Genomic DNA, 14,754 nt, shown 5'->3' on the forward strand with positions numbered 1-14,754 from the left:
ATGGCCGCTGAGCCTGCGCGTCCGGAGCCTGTGCTCCGCAACGGGAGAGGCCACAACAGTGAGAGGCCCACATACCGCAAAAAAAAAAAAAAAAAAAAAAGTATCGATAAAATATGATCCCCAAATAAATTATTCAAATGTATATTAAACCCACATAATGATACGTATGATATGAATTTGGTGCAAAACCTAGCTATGGTAGCAACCTGAGTTACTCAGAGGAGCTTCCTGAGAGAATCAAGATTTTTTTTTTAATAAAATTTTATTTTATTTATTTATTTTTGGCTGCGTTGGGTCTTCGTTGCTGCACGCAGGCTTTCTCTACTTGTAACGAGTGGGGGCTACTCTTCGTTGCAGTGCATGGGCTTCTCATCATGGTGGCTTCTCTTGTTGCAAAGCACAGGCTCTAGGCATGTGGGCTTCAGTAGCTGTGGCACACGGGCTCAGTAGTTGTGGCTCACAGGCTCTAGAGCGCAGTCTCAGCAGTTGTGGTGCACGGGCTGAGTTGCTCCGCGGCATGTGGGATCTTCCTGGACCAGGGCCCGAACCCGTGTCCCCTGCATTGGCAGGCGGATTCTTAACCACTGCGCCACCAGGGAAGCCTGAGAATCAAGATTTTTTAAGCTGGATTTAGTGGCGATGCATAGCCAAAAGTATAGCCTTCCTGGACAGCGTAAAGGAAAAACTGAATGGTGACTTCCCTTCTGAATAGAAAGCAAGAGCATGTTGGTTTAAATGGCCCTACAAGAGAATGACTTAATTAGATGTGTGGAAGTAGGTTCACAGATAATTTGGATTCACATTGGCCTTAGGAAGGGACTGGAATTGCTCCTCGCTGCACTGGCCCCCTTCACTGCGTTCCCATGTCACCTGTAAATGCTTAAGTGCCTCAGAACTTGGCAGTAATAACCAAAACCAACATCTATTCTCTACTTATTGGAGAATCTATCCAGAGCAGTCAAAAGGCTGTCTTAAAATTCCCATCAAATCCTAGTGAGAGCATTATTAAAATGTTCTCTCTTTCTGAGAACACTGTGACATTTTGCAGATGCCTGATAAAGAAAGTGTCTAAGAAAATAAAATGATGTACCTGTGGTCACAAAGCAGGTTAAGAGTTGGCTAGGAAAGCCCCTCTCAGACGCATGTTTCCTGGAAGACCCTTCCTGATAGTGTGGGACTCGAGGGACATTGTTCCAGCTAATGATTAAGAACTCTCCAGACAATAGGGGCTTCTTAGACAATGGGTGAATTTCCAGGATGTCCGGCCCCCTTCCGAGAAGGAGGGAGATAACAAAATGTAAAAAAGGTGTCTGTCAAAGACCAATCAGGCAGCTGGGGAGAAGGAGGGAGATAAACAAAATAGGTGTCTGTCAAAGACCAATCAGGCAGCTGGGGAGAAGGAGGGAGATAAACAAAATAGGTGTCTGTCAAAGACCAATCAGACAGCTGGGGATAAGTTCCCTCTCTGGTCCGAGCCTAAGCCGGGACCAATCAGCAGGAGAACACAACCAAATCTATAATTTACATACGGGGAAGTGGGAACCTATAAAACTGACATATTCGCGCCCAAAAGGGGTTCCTTCTTCGACCTCCTGCGTGAGGACCAAGGAACCCCGGTGCACCGGCCTTCAATAAACCTCTTGCGTTTTGCATCGACTTCCGACTCTTGTTGTTTCCTGGGCGAGTCGAAACTCCTAGGAGACCGCGCAGGTCTAACATTTGGGGGCTCGTCCGGGATTCCACTCGCCCCGGACCACAAGAACATCGGGAGTTGGAGGTACCAGGTAAGCTCGAGCTTGATTGTCTGTTTGTCCCTTGTTCTTTGTGGGCCATTATCGGAGGAAAGCCGTAAGAATCGGCTTATTATGGAATCTGTATCGGACCTCTGGCTAGGCAGACGTGCTAATAGCCGGCGTCCATGAGCCCTAGGGGACGCCCTGGTGGCTCATCTGGAAGGAGAGGCAAACTCTGTCTCCCCTTCACTCGGTTTCGGCAGTTCCCTTGGTGGTAACTACCATCTGAAGAAGTTTCGGTTTTGAAGCGAGCTCGCGGTGGCCCATACGTATATGTGTTTCGTGGAGTTTTAACTGTTTCTGTATTGTGGTCTATTCTTCTTCTCTGACGGACGACAATGGGACAAACTATGACGACTCCTCTTTCCCTTACCCTAAGCTATTGGACCGAAGTTCGGGCCAGAGCCCATAATTTTTCGGTAGAGGTAAAGAAAGGAAAGTGGCAGACTTTGTGTGCCTCTGAATGGCCAACATTTCAGATAGGATGGCCCCCCGAAGGATCCTTTTTATTAGACAAGATTAAGCTGCTGAAGTCTAAGATATTTAATATAGATCCCCACGGACATCCAGACCAAGTACCATATGTCTTGGTCTGGGAAGATTTAATTCTCTCCCCACCTCCGTGGGTCCGGCCCTTTGTTTCCTCAACAGGTACATCCGCGCATACATCAGCAGCGTCGGAGATATTAGCCTTAAAGAAAAACCCCAACACGGAGAAGCTACCCGACGCCCCGGATCTACCGAAGGCGATTTATCCTGACCCGCAGTCCGATTTGCTTCTTTTGGATTCCCCACCCCCTTATCCTCCCGCCCCGAATCCCCTACCACCTAGAGGACCCCCAGCTCCACTGCCCTCGGCACTAAGGGAACCATCCATGATGGAAGAAGAAAGGGGTCCCTCAGTGGGCACTAGGAGCCGGAGGGCAATCTCCCCGGACTCCACTGCCCTACCTCTTAGAGAATATGGCCCCCCCGATGGCCAAGGGAATAGACCTCTCCAATATTGGCCCTTTTCCTCTGCAGATCTTTATAATTGAAAAATGCATAACCCAACTTTTTCCGAAAATCCACAGGCCCTTACCGCTTTAATAGAATCTCGTTTTCTCCCACCAGCCCACATGGGATGATTGTCAGCAGCTGCTCCAGACTCTCCTAACGACTGAGGAGAGGCAACGGGTTCTTTTAGAAGCCAGAAAAAAATGTATTAGGCGCCAATGGGCAACCTACCCAGCTGCCTAACGAGATTGATGCTGGTTTCCCACTCGTCAGGCCAAACTGGGATTTCAATGCCCCGGAAGGTAGGGAGCGCCTGAAAATGTATCGCCAGGCTCTGGTGACGGGTCTCCATGGAGCGGCCAGACAGCCCACTAATTTGGCTAAGGTAAGGGAAGTAACTCAGGGGCCCCAGGAATCGCCAACTGTGTTCCTGGAACGTTTAATGGAAGCCTTTAGACGCTTTACCCCTTATGATCCAACTTCGGAGGGACATAGGGCTACTATAGCAATGGCTTTCATAGATCAAGCGGCCCCTGATATTAAGAAGAAATTACAGAGGCTAGATGGCTTGCAGGGATTTTCGCTTCAGGAGTTAGTAAAAGAGGCAGATAAAGTATGTAACAAAAGAGAAACAGAGGAAGAGAAGGAAGAAAGAAAGCAGAAAGAGCAGGAAGCCCGTGAAATAAGACGGGATAAGAGACAGGAGAGAAATTTAAGTAAGATACTGGCCACTGTGGTTGGAGGAAGAAATATAGGGGATAGAAATAGGCAGGAAGGGCAAACGGCAGACAGAAGGCGGCCATTAGACAAGGACCAATGTGCCTACTGTAAAGAAAAAGGACATTGGGCGAGAGAATGCCCTAAGGAAAAGAATGGAGGAAGGCCAACCAAAAACAAAATCTTAACATTGGAAGAAGAAGACTAGGAAAGTCAGGGCTCGAACCCTCTCCCCGAGCCCCGGGTAACTCTTAAAGTGGAGGGGGAACCTGTTCAATTTTTGGTAGATACCGGAGCCCAGCACTCCGTCCTTCTCCACTCAAAAGGTCCTATCTCAGCTAAAAGGTCATGGGTACAAGGAGCCACTGGGAATAAACAATATTCATGGACCACACGAAGGACAGTAGATCTTGGGATTGGACGAGTAACCCATTCATTTTTGATTATTCCGGAATGCCCCTATCCTTTGCTGGGAAGAGATTTACTCTCCAAAGTAGGGGCTCAAATCCACTTTCAGCCAGAAGGTCCCACCATAACTGATAATAAGGGAAGGTTACTTCAAATATTGACTATGAAATTAGAAGATGAATATAAATTATACGAGCAGCCTTCATCCTCACGAGTTAATGTTACTGATTGGGTAACTCGGTTCCCTCAAGCCTGGGCAGAAACTGCCGGAATGGGGATGGCCAAAAATCGGCCCCCGGTGCTAGTGGAACTCAAGGCAACTGCCACCCCAATAACGGTCCGTCAATACCCCATGAGTAGAGAAGCCAAAGACGGTATCCGTCCCCATATACAGAGGCTACTAGACTTGGGCATCTTAATAAGATGTCAATCAGCATGGAACACCCCTCTCCTGCCGGTAAAGAAACCAGGAACAAATGATTATCGGCCGGTGCAGGATCTACGAGAGGTAAACAAACGGGTGGCAGACCTCCACCCCACAGTTCCAAACCCTTACAACCTCCTGAGCACTCTTCCACCTCAACATACGTGGTATACTGTTTTGGACCTTAAAGATGCTTTTTTCTGTTTAAGACTCTCTCCCCTGAGCCAACCCTACTTTGCCTTCGAATGGAAAGATCCAACATCGGGAATGTCTGGTCAGCTGACATGGACACGGCTACCTCAGGGATTTAAGAACTCCCCGACCATCTTTGATGAAGCCCTCCATCAGGATTTGGCATTATATAGAGAATCAAATCCCCAGGTAACATTACTCCAATACGTTGATGATATTTTATTAGCTGCTGAGACCCAAGAAGATTGTATCAAGGGTACTGAAAAACTGTTAACGGAACTTGGAACCCTGGGATATAGAGCCTCAGCCAAGAAAGCACAAATATGCCAACAACAGGTCAGTTACCTGGGGTATCTATTAAAAGGGGGGCAAAGATGGCTCACGGAGAGCAGAAAGGATACGGTGGCCCAAATTCCGGCTCCCAAAAACGCCAGGCAGGTTAGAGAATTTTTGGGGACGGCCGGATTCTGTAGACTATGGATTCCAGGGTTTGCTGAGCTGGCAGCCCCATTGTACCGCCTAACCAAAAACAGCACTCCTTTCGTTTGGGGCGATAAGGAACAACGGGCTTTTGACCAAATCAAACGAGCTTTACTTTCAGCTCCAGCCCTAGGACTGCCAGATGTAACCAAACCTTTTCATTTATATGTGGCCGAAAATAAGGGCATTGCAAAAGGAGTATTGACTCAGAAATTGGGTCCCTGGAATCGCCCAGTTGCTTATTTGTCAAAAAAATTGGACCCTGTGGCATCAGGATGGCCCACCTGTTTAAAGATAATCGCTGCAGTGGCCGTTCTAGTCAAAGATGCTGACAAAGTAACTTTAGGACAAAATCTAACGATAACAGCTCCTCATGCCCTGGAAAATGTAGTCCGTCAACCACCGGATAGGTGGCTAACTAATGCCAGGATGACCCATTACCGAACCCTGTTGCTAAACTCAGATCGCATCAAGTTTGCTCCAGCCACAGGACTCAATCCAGCCACCTTGCTACCTGATCCTGACTTGGAAGGCTCCACCATCATACATGATTGTCAGGAAGTACTAGCCGCAGCACACGGCAGTAGGCCGGATCTGATGGACCTGCCCCTCCCTGATGCTGATTTCACCTGGTTCACGGATGGGAGCAGTTTCCTGGAGGAAGGTAAGCGTCGAACTGGGGCAGCCGTGGTAGACGGAAAACAAGTCATATGGGCAGCGGCACTACCACAAGGGACCTCAGCCCAACGAGCTGAATTAATTGCCCTGACGAGGGCATTAGAGATGGCAGAGAATAAAAAAGTAAACATCTACACAGACAGTAGATATGCGTTTGCTACCGCTCATATCCACGGTGCCATTTACCAACAGAGAGGGCTACTAACTTCAGGTGGCAAAGAAATTAAAAACAAAGACGAAATCGTGGCTTTGTTGACTGCACTCATGCTTCCTACTAAAGTCAGTATCATCCACTGCCCTGGACATCAAAAAGGAAATGCCCCAATAATTAGGGGAAATAATATGGCTGACCAAGTGGCCTGAGAAATAGCATCGGGAGAAGTCATTTTAGGACTGTCAGATAAAGTTCCTGAAAAACCAGGCCGCGATGAAGAAATCATCCCGGCCACAACAAAAGGAACTTTGTCCCCTCAGCAAGCAGAATCCATGTTACAACAGATGCACAGATGGACACATTTGGGGACTAAAAAGATGGTAGCCTTGTTACAAAAAGCCAGGTACGAAACCCCTGGAATGACAAAATTAGCTGAACAAATTGTGCAGGAATGCGTCCCATGTCAACAGGTAAATGCTCACAAAGGGAAACTTGAAACTGGAAAGAGACTCAGGGGGGACCGCCCAGGAACTTACTGGGAAGTGGACTTTACCGAAGTGCGTCCTGGAAGGAACGGTAATAAATACCTTTTAGTTTTTGTAGACACTTTTTCAGGATGGATAGAGGCTTTCCCAACAAAAAAAAGAAACAGCTGCTGTAGTAGCCAAGAAGATTTTAGAAGAAATTTTTCCTCGATTTGGAGCATCAAAGGTAATAGGGTCTGATAATGGTCCAGCCTTCGTCGCCCAGGTAAGTCAGGATGTGGCCAGATATTTGGGGACTGATTGGAAATTACATTGTGCCTATAGACCCCAAAGTTTAGGTCAGGTAGAAAGAATGAATAGGACTCTAAAAGAGACCCTAACTAAATTGTCCTTGGAGACTGGCGGTACCGATTGGACGGTGCTCCTTCCTTTGGCCCTATTCCGGGTTAGAAATACACCTTCCCGATACCATCTTACTCCTTTTGAAATATTATATGGTGCCCCGCCTCCCCTCCTCACTTTAGGAAAAGAAATAAAACCTGATTGTCAAAATAACACTGACTTATATGCTAGGCTACTGGGACTCCAATTGGTCCAGAAAGAAATATGGTCCCAACTCGCCAAGGCCTACCAACCGGGAACACCGGGAGAAACTCATCCTTTCCAAGTCGGAGACTCCGTATACGTCCATCGGCATCGAACCCAGATGTTGAAACCTCGATGGAAAGGACCATACACCGTCCTCCTCACCACCCCAACGGCCATAAAAGTGGACGGCATCGCTGCCTGGATCCATGCTTCACATGTGAAGGCTGCACCAGCGACGGCATCATCAGGATGGCGGGCCCAAAGAACCGACAACCCGCTCAAACTCAAGCTTCTACGAACCTAAGACTTATAATTTTGGTTTTACTGCCTTTACTGACTGACTAGGAATATCTGCCGGGATAGGAACAGGAAACACAGCCCTCATACAACAACCCCAGTATTATGCAAGTTTAAGACAGGCTGTAGACATCGACCTTCGAGCATTAGAAAGTTCCATAACTCAACTAAAGGAATCACTCACCTCACTTTCAGAAATGGTGTTGCAGCCTAGATTTGCTGTTTCTTAAGGAAGGGGGATTATGCGCCGCTCTAAAAGAAGAATGTTGCTTTTATATTGATCATTCAGGAACCATTACCAAAACCATGGATAAACTAAGGGAACGCTTAGATAAAAGGCAAAGGGAGAGAGAGAACGAAAAAGGATGGTTTCAATCATGGTTTGATAAGTCCCCCTGGTTTACCACCTTAATCTCTACTCTGTTGGGACCTCTTATTGTTTTATTGTTGATTTTAACTTTTGGACCATGTGTTCTAAATCGCTTGATAGCATTTATTAGAGAACGTATCAGTACTGTACAAGTTCTAATGTTAAGACAACAGTACCAAAGTTTACGAACAGAAGGTTGAGATTCCATGATTGGAATCAATAGTCACAAGAAAAAGGGGGGAATGTGGGACTCGAGGGACATTGTTCCAGCTAATGATTAAGAACTCTCCAGACAATAGGGGCTTCTTAGACAATGGGTGAATTTCCAGGATGTCCGGCCCCCTTCCGAGAAGGAGGGAGATAACAAAATGTAAAAAAGGTGTCTGTCAAAGACCAATCAGGCAGCTGGGGAGAAGGAGGGAGATAAACAAAATAGGTGTCTGTCAAAGACCAATCAGACAGCTGGGGATAAGTTCCCTCTCTGGTCCGAGCCTAAGCCGGGACCAATCAGCAGGAGAACACAACCAAATCTATAATTTACATACGGGGAAGTGGGAACCTATAAAACTGACATATTCGCGCCCAAAAGGGGTTCCTTCTTCGACCTCCTGCGTGAGGACCAAGGAACCCCGGTGCACCGGCCTTCAATAAACCTCTTGCGTTTTGCATCGACTTCCGACTCTTGTTGTTTCCTGGGCGAGTCGAAACTCCTAGGAGACCGCGCAGGTCTAACAATAGCTTTAACCTACTGAGGTGCAGGAGTGTTACCAGCAAGCACACTGCACTGCAAATCAGGCGACCAAGGTCTACACTGCTGTGTGATTTGTGAACTCTCTTCTGTTCTTTGAATCTCAGTTACTTTATTAGTGAAATGAGAAATATGGATTAGATAGTCCCTTACAGCAATAAATCCTGTGACCATTACAAACAGTGTCTCCAGATATCTGCTTTCAGAAGGCAGCCTCTTTCCATTAAATCAACTGAAATATAAGTACAATAATACATGAATGGTTGTAATACAGGGTATATTAAGCAAATTTTGTCTCAGTCCCAGATAGACAATGCTGACACAAGAGATGCAAGACCACAGAGACGATAAAACAAATATTTTTTTAAATTAAACATCAGAATAGAAAATAACGTGCAGGTATTGTTTACAAGCAAAATGTGAAATGTATACCATGGATAACTGATGGAGAAGTCACAGATGCTGCATAATTAGACAGAGAAATACCCTGTTTTCTAGTTTGTTCCTATGTTGAGTTTCACAGAGGAAAAGAGATTTCACAAGCAACTTACATTTAAAAAACAAAAGTGCAAGAAGCAGGACCACCCAGCTTGGCGAAGCCCTGGAATGATCTGACAATGAATCAGAGGCGACTGACTGAAGGAAACAAAGAAGCTGTCTATCTTTAGCTGCTCTTCATGAAGCAAGTTTTAAAATTAAATTTCCAAGCATCCTTGAAAAAGTACAATGAATGGGGGGGAAAAATCATGGTTTCTTGGGAGAAATGAACAATCTTTCTCTGACTCTCTGGTAAAGAACAGAAACTTTCTTCCCTAGTATAATATCTGCAGTTGTGTGGGCAGTTGAAAAGACTACACATGGGCAATTCAGCGAAACACAAGAGCAGCAGGCAGCGAAGTTCAGGGAATACAGATCACAGCTGGTTTTGAAACACCACCTTACATTATTCCAAAGGCAGTCACTTCCAGGTTGCCAACAACTCAAATTATTTATAGTAGATTGATTTATACACTCAACCCAATGTGAGAAGAAATATTTCTATTTATATCCAAACATCTTTAATATGAGGGGAATTATACTTGGGAGACCTTCATCGCCAAAAACAGGTTTTGCCAAATATGATTTAAGAAAGGGGAGGAAGCTACGTGTTTTCCATATCTGACCCTGTAAAAGTACCCTTGGAATGAGTATGATTTGTCTTTCCTCATAAAGCTTCAAGGTAAGTGTGTGTGAGGACAGGGCTCTGTCTGAAGGGCCAACAGGGATGCCTGGCTGCCTGCACGCATGCCACACATCCTGGCCCGCACTGCCCATGGCAGCCCTTCCAGGGAATTACCAACTTACTACGTGGCAATTTTAATTAGATGTTTTGCTGTTCCCAGTCATTTCCTGCTTAATTCAGAATCCTTCATGCTATTATTGGGAATTGTTAGCATTTAATGAGAAGAAATTTGCTCTTTTTCTTACAGTTCTGACCCACTTCAAGGTTGCACCTCTAAGGTAAGATACTGATTTTTCTCATTCCTCGCAGGGAGCAAGAAATCTGCAGTGGCTTGGAGAGTGGTCGGGGGCGGGGGCAGGGGTGGAGGTTATAAAATAAAAGCATTTCAATTTCAGGGCTGTTCATGCTTCCCTTGAAAAACTCTGACGGAGACTTTAGAAACTGGTTCTCATTAATTTATATCTTTTGAAATAAATGAAATGCTTTCTCAGAATCTTTAGGAGTTTTTAGATATAATTTTTTCCATTTCCAGCATTGCAGACTGTATTTTAAATAATTGAATTACAACATGCAATACAACATTTCACAGTGTTACTGTTCATTTACGGAGAAAATGTATGGGTTGGCCAAAAAGTTCGTTCGGGTTTTTTTCCGTAACATCTTTTTTTAATTTATTTATTTTTGGCTGTGTTGGGTCTTCGTTTCTGTGTGAGGGCTTTCTCTAGTTGCGGCAAGCGAGGGCCACTCTTCATCGCGGCGTGCGGGCCTCTCACTATCGCAGCCTCTCTTGTTGTGGAGCACAGGCTCCAGACGCACAGGCTCAGTAGTTGTGGCTCACTGGCCCAGTTGCTCTGCGGCATGTAGGATCTTCCCAGACCAGGGCTCGAACCCGTGTCCCCTGCACTGGCAGACAGATTCTCAACCACAGCGCCACCAGGGAAGCCCCCGTAACATCTTAATGGAAAAGCCTGAACAAACTTTTTGGCCAAATCAATAAATTTCCTATACACAGCTTTTACTCACCACTGTATATAATATAAAAAACCTTGAGATGCTGTCTAAATGGATTAATAGAATGGATTGAATCCTTGCCTTGGAAAAGTGGCTGAAAACTGCATATTGTTTCACACTCTGTAAAATGGACATTTTAAAAAATATAATATGAAAAATGTGAGCATTTTTAGCAAGATAAAGGATTTTAATTATGCTATCCAAATCACTGTAGTTTGAATAGAAAAATGTTGAGAAGATAACCCAAGTGCTTTTGAGTTTTCCTGGAAAAGATATCTTTTTTAACAGTATGTAGGTTCCTTAAAAAACTAAATATAGAACTACCATATGACCCAGCAATCCCACTACTGAGCATATACCCTAAGAAAACCATAATTCAAAAAGAGTCATGTACCACAATGTTCATTGCAGCACTATTTACAATAGCCAGGACATGGAAGCAACCTAAGTGTCCATCAACAGATGAATGGATATAGAAGATGTGGTACATATATACAATGGAATATTACTCAGCCATAAAAAGAAACGAAATTGAGTTATTTGTAGTGAGGTGGATGGACCTAGAGTTTGTCATACAGAGTGAAGTCAGTCAGAAAGGGGAAAACAAATACCGTATGCTAACACACATATATGGAATGTAAAAAAACAAAAATACAATGGTTCTGAAGAACCTAGGGGCAGGACAGGAATAAAGATGCAGATGTAGAGAATGGACTTGAGGACACGGGGAGGGGGAAGGGTAAGCTGGGACGAAGTGAGAGAGTGGCATGGACATATATACACTACCAAAGGTAAAATAGATAGCTGGTGGGAAGCAGCCGCATAGCACAGGGAGATCAGCTCGGTGCTTTGTGACCACCTAGAGGGGTGGGATAGGGAAGGTGGGAGGGAGATGCAAGAGGGAGGGGATACGGGGATATATGTATATGTATAGCTGATTGATTTTGTTATACAGCAGAAACTAACACACCATTGTAAAGCAATTATACTCCAATAGAGATGTTAAAAAAAGATCTTTATTATAAAATAGGTTATATATGACCATTATGCACAGGATTGATGAATGTTAAAGTGGCAGGAGACAGATCTTGAAAAGAAAAAGTTTTCTGAAATTTTTATGAGAATACTAGTAATAAAGCAAGAAAACATAGGTAATAACATTTTATAATGCCTTTGAGAAATACTAAAGACAGGTGAAGAAACTGAGTTTGTCAAACTTATGACACAGGAACAAGAGAAGTTGATGTAGAATAGGATATTTTTAACTAAACAATGCAAAACAAGGCTCCTCACATTTCTGCTTTCCTTTATTAGGTAGTCCTTGTAAATCCCAAATCTATAATGAAAAGGTTTTCACCAGGTACTAAATAGTTCCTATAACTTTAGCAACATATTTCTATTGATGTTTTAATTTATAAAGCCAACTTTGGTCCTTCCCCACACCCAACATGTGTTCTAAGAGGTGTGAAGGGTGCCGTAGAAGGAAAACACTCCCTGTCTGCAAGGTGCTTATAATCCCACCGGAAGATAAGAACTACAAGTGAAAGAGCTGGAGAAATCCTGCAGTCATCTTAGCATGGTGTTCTGTATAAGCTGATGATAGGAGGCTTCTTAAGATTAATATGCAAACGAAACAGAGAAAGGAGCTACAATATCATACAGTAGATGAGCCAGAAACAACTGTCTCTTTCCAAATGCAAGAATAAGTATCTATCACCACTGGCACAGAACACGGAGACTGACATTTCACCTCCAGCCAAGCCAGGGAGTTGACCATACCCAAAAAGATGCTAGTGCTCAACTTGCCAAGGAATAATGTCGTGGTTTTTTTAACGTGAATCGAATGGCCCAGTTGCTGATTTTCTATAATATCTTTACTTCCTCTGCCAGGCAGTGTCTCTGATTTGGCTGCCATCAATAACCCACAGCCATGAGTTCCGACGCTGAGATGGCCATTTTGGGGGAGGCTGTTCCTTACCTCCGAATGCCTGAAAAGGAGCGCATGGAGGCCCAGAATAGGCCTTTTGATGCCAAGTCCTCAATCTTCGTGGTAGACCCTAAGGAGTCCTTTGTGAAAGCAACCGTGCAGAGTAGAGAAGGAGGGAAGGTGACAGCCAAGACCGAAGCTGGAGCTGTGAGCAAAACAACTGGAGGGGATTAGACTGGGCCTCACTGCCAGTTAGGGGAGCTGACACTCCTTTGTCGACCTGGCCTCTCTTACTTGACTTGACAGACAGTAACTGTGAAAGACGACCAAGTTTTCCCCATGAACCCTCCCAAATTTGACAAGATCAAGGACATGGTCATGATGACCCACCTGCACGAGCCAGCAGTGCTGTACAACCTCAAAGAGCGTTACGCAGCCTGGATGATCTACGTGAGTTTGTTCTCATGGCCTCTGCTCATGCAGGTGGTTAATATTCTGAAAAATAGTATGTTATGAAGGTCCCCATGAAATAATTATATTCCTTTTTTTCCTTTACGGTGCAGACCTACTGAGGCCTCTTCTGTATCACCGTCAACCCCTACAAGTGGCTGCCGGTGTACAGCCCAGAGGTGGTGGCTGCCTACAGAGGCAAAAAACAGGAGGCCCCGCCCCACCTCTTCTCCACCTCTGACAACGCCTATCAGTTCATGCTGACTGGTGAGTGGCCTGACTGTTTTTCATACAAATTATTTCACCACCTATAATCACAACATGGAAAAGTTAAAAAAACCTTTAGGAATACTCAAATCCAGCCCCTTAGGTGCACACAAGAGGTGACTAAAGCACAGCTCAATCATTTTAGTACCTATGTTTCTTGTTGATTTTGAATTAGATACTTTAAGAAGTATTGTTACGTCTTTAAAGTCATCAGAACCCATTTCAGAGATAATGGCCTCTCTCTGAATGAAAATGGTATTCGGGGAGTACTTCATTCAAAAGGAAGTTGTCACTGTCCCCCCTTAAAAGGACTTTATTCTGATTGAGGCACCCTCTCTTACCTGGGACCTTGAGGCAGGGGTGGGGGGGTGGTGGGGTGTGTGTGTGTGTGTGTGTGTGTTTGATCCATTTAGAAACTAAATCTCAATCTTGGCCTGATTAACACTATTTTGAACTATGAAATACAGTCCAAATCCTTAGAATATTGTGCATTCTTCAGTTATATGCATTCATTAGCAAAGAGCAGGCCACTGGAACCTATAGATGACAACTAGGGAATGTGTCTATGGAAAGGATTGCTCTTTCTTTTAAACCAGAAGGACACACTTCCTGTGGGGCATAAGGAGTTTAAAACACTACACATTTTAATGTTTCTCTTCCCCAACTTAAGAGACATAATAACACCACCACATGTAACTTTACAATAATATATGGAAAAACCCCACTGAGTGTGACACTTACACTCAATGCCCTCAGTGTTTCCCTATAGAAAGTTTTGTTTGTGTAACTAGAAGATATGCTGACTGTCCACTGTCTTTCTTCTAGATCGAGAGAATCAGTCTACCTTAATCACATATGTATTATTATTCTGAGACTTACTCCTATTTTATTTTCACTGGGAAAATCACAATCCAACAGAAGAAATTAGTTCATGCCCCACAGTAAAGCAATGGCATAATCAGCCTGGAACTAAATATTGCTATCACTTATTATAGGGCTCGGATTGCATCCAAATATAAAATAACAATGTCGCAAATTACATCATTTGCTAGCCCATTCTTAAAAGTTCCAGAGCTTGCCAGGGATTAGGAGATATAAAACACCATGTCCACACATGGCCAGAACCCAGTACCGGACCGTGAGCACACACACCTTCTGAAGTTTGGGCAGTTTGCGAACGTTACCAGTGGTTCATTTTCAAGGCCTACTTGAGGAATGTCTATTCCTTCAAAAACCTAACTTGGGAATATCTTTAGTCTAAGGAAGCTGAAGAACACATGCATTGCTTCAGAGAGTTTTTTACTAATTGTTTCATTTACTACATAGTGCTTGAGGAGCTGCTTCTTGGACCCCTGAAGCCCGGCCTCAGCACCTAGAAGAGAGCCTGACACATTTTAAGCACTCAAGAAATAAGTGCTACATGGTTACTGATCGACTGTCTCAGATGCTTATCAGTGCAAAGCAACAGAAATAATATGGGCTAAATGTGGCCTGAAGAGAAAGATCTAGGGGACTCTGACAAAGACATATAAAGACAGGCACATAAG

The 14,754-nt window shown here is 44.4% G+C and overlaps 1 protein-coding gene across 14 annotated transcripts in view; it reads right to left on the reverse strand.

Moving 5' to 3' along the window:
* Window positions 1-14,754, reverse strand: part of LOC307177111 (uncharacterized protein) — a 319,987-nt gene that overhangs the window by 102,687 nt on the left and 202,546 nt on the right. The gene's annotated exons all lie outside the window — the stretch shown is intronic.

This window comes from Stenella coeruleoalba, assembly GCF_951394435.1.
Source record: "Stenella coeruleoalba genome assembly, chromosome: 19".
NCBI classification, from domain to species: Eukaryota; Metazoa; Chordata; class Mammalia; order Artiodactyla; family Delphinidae; genus Stenella; species Stenella coeruleoalba.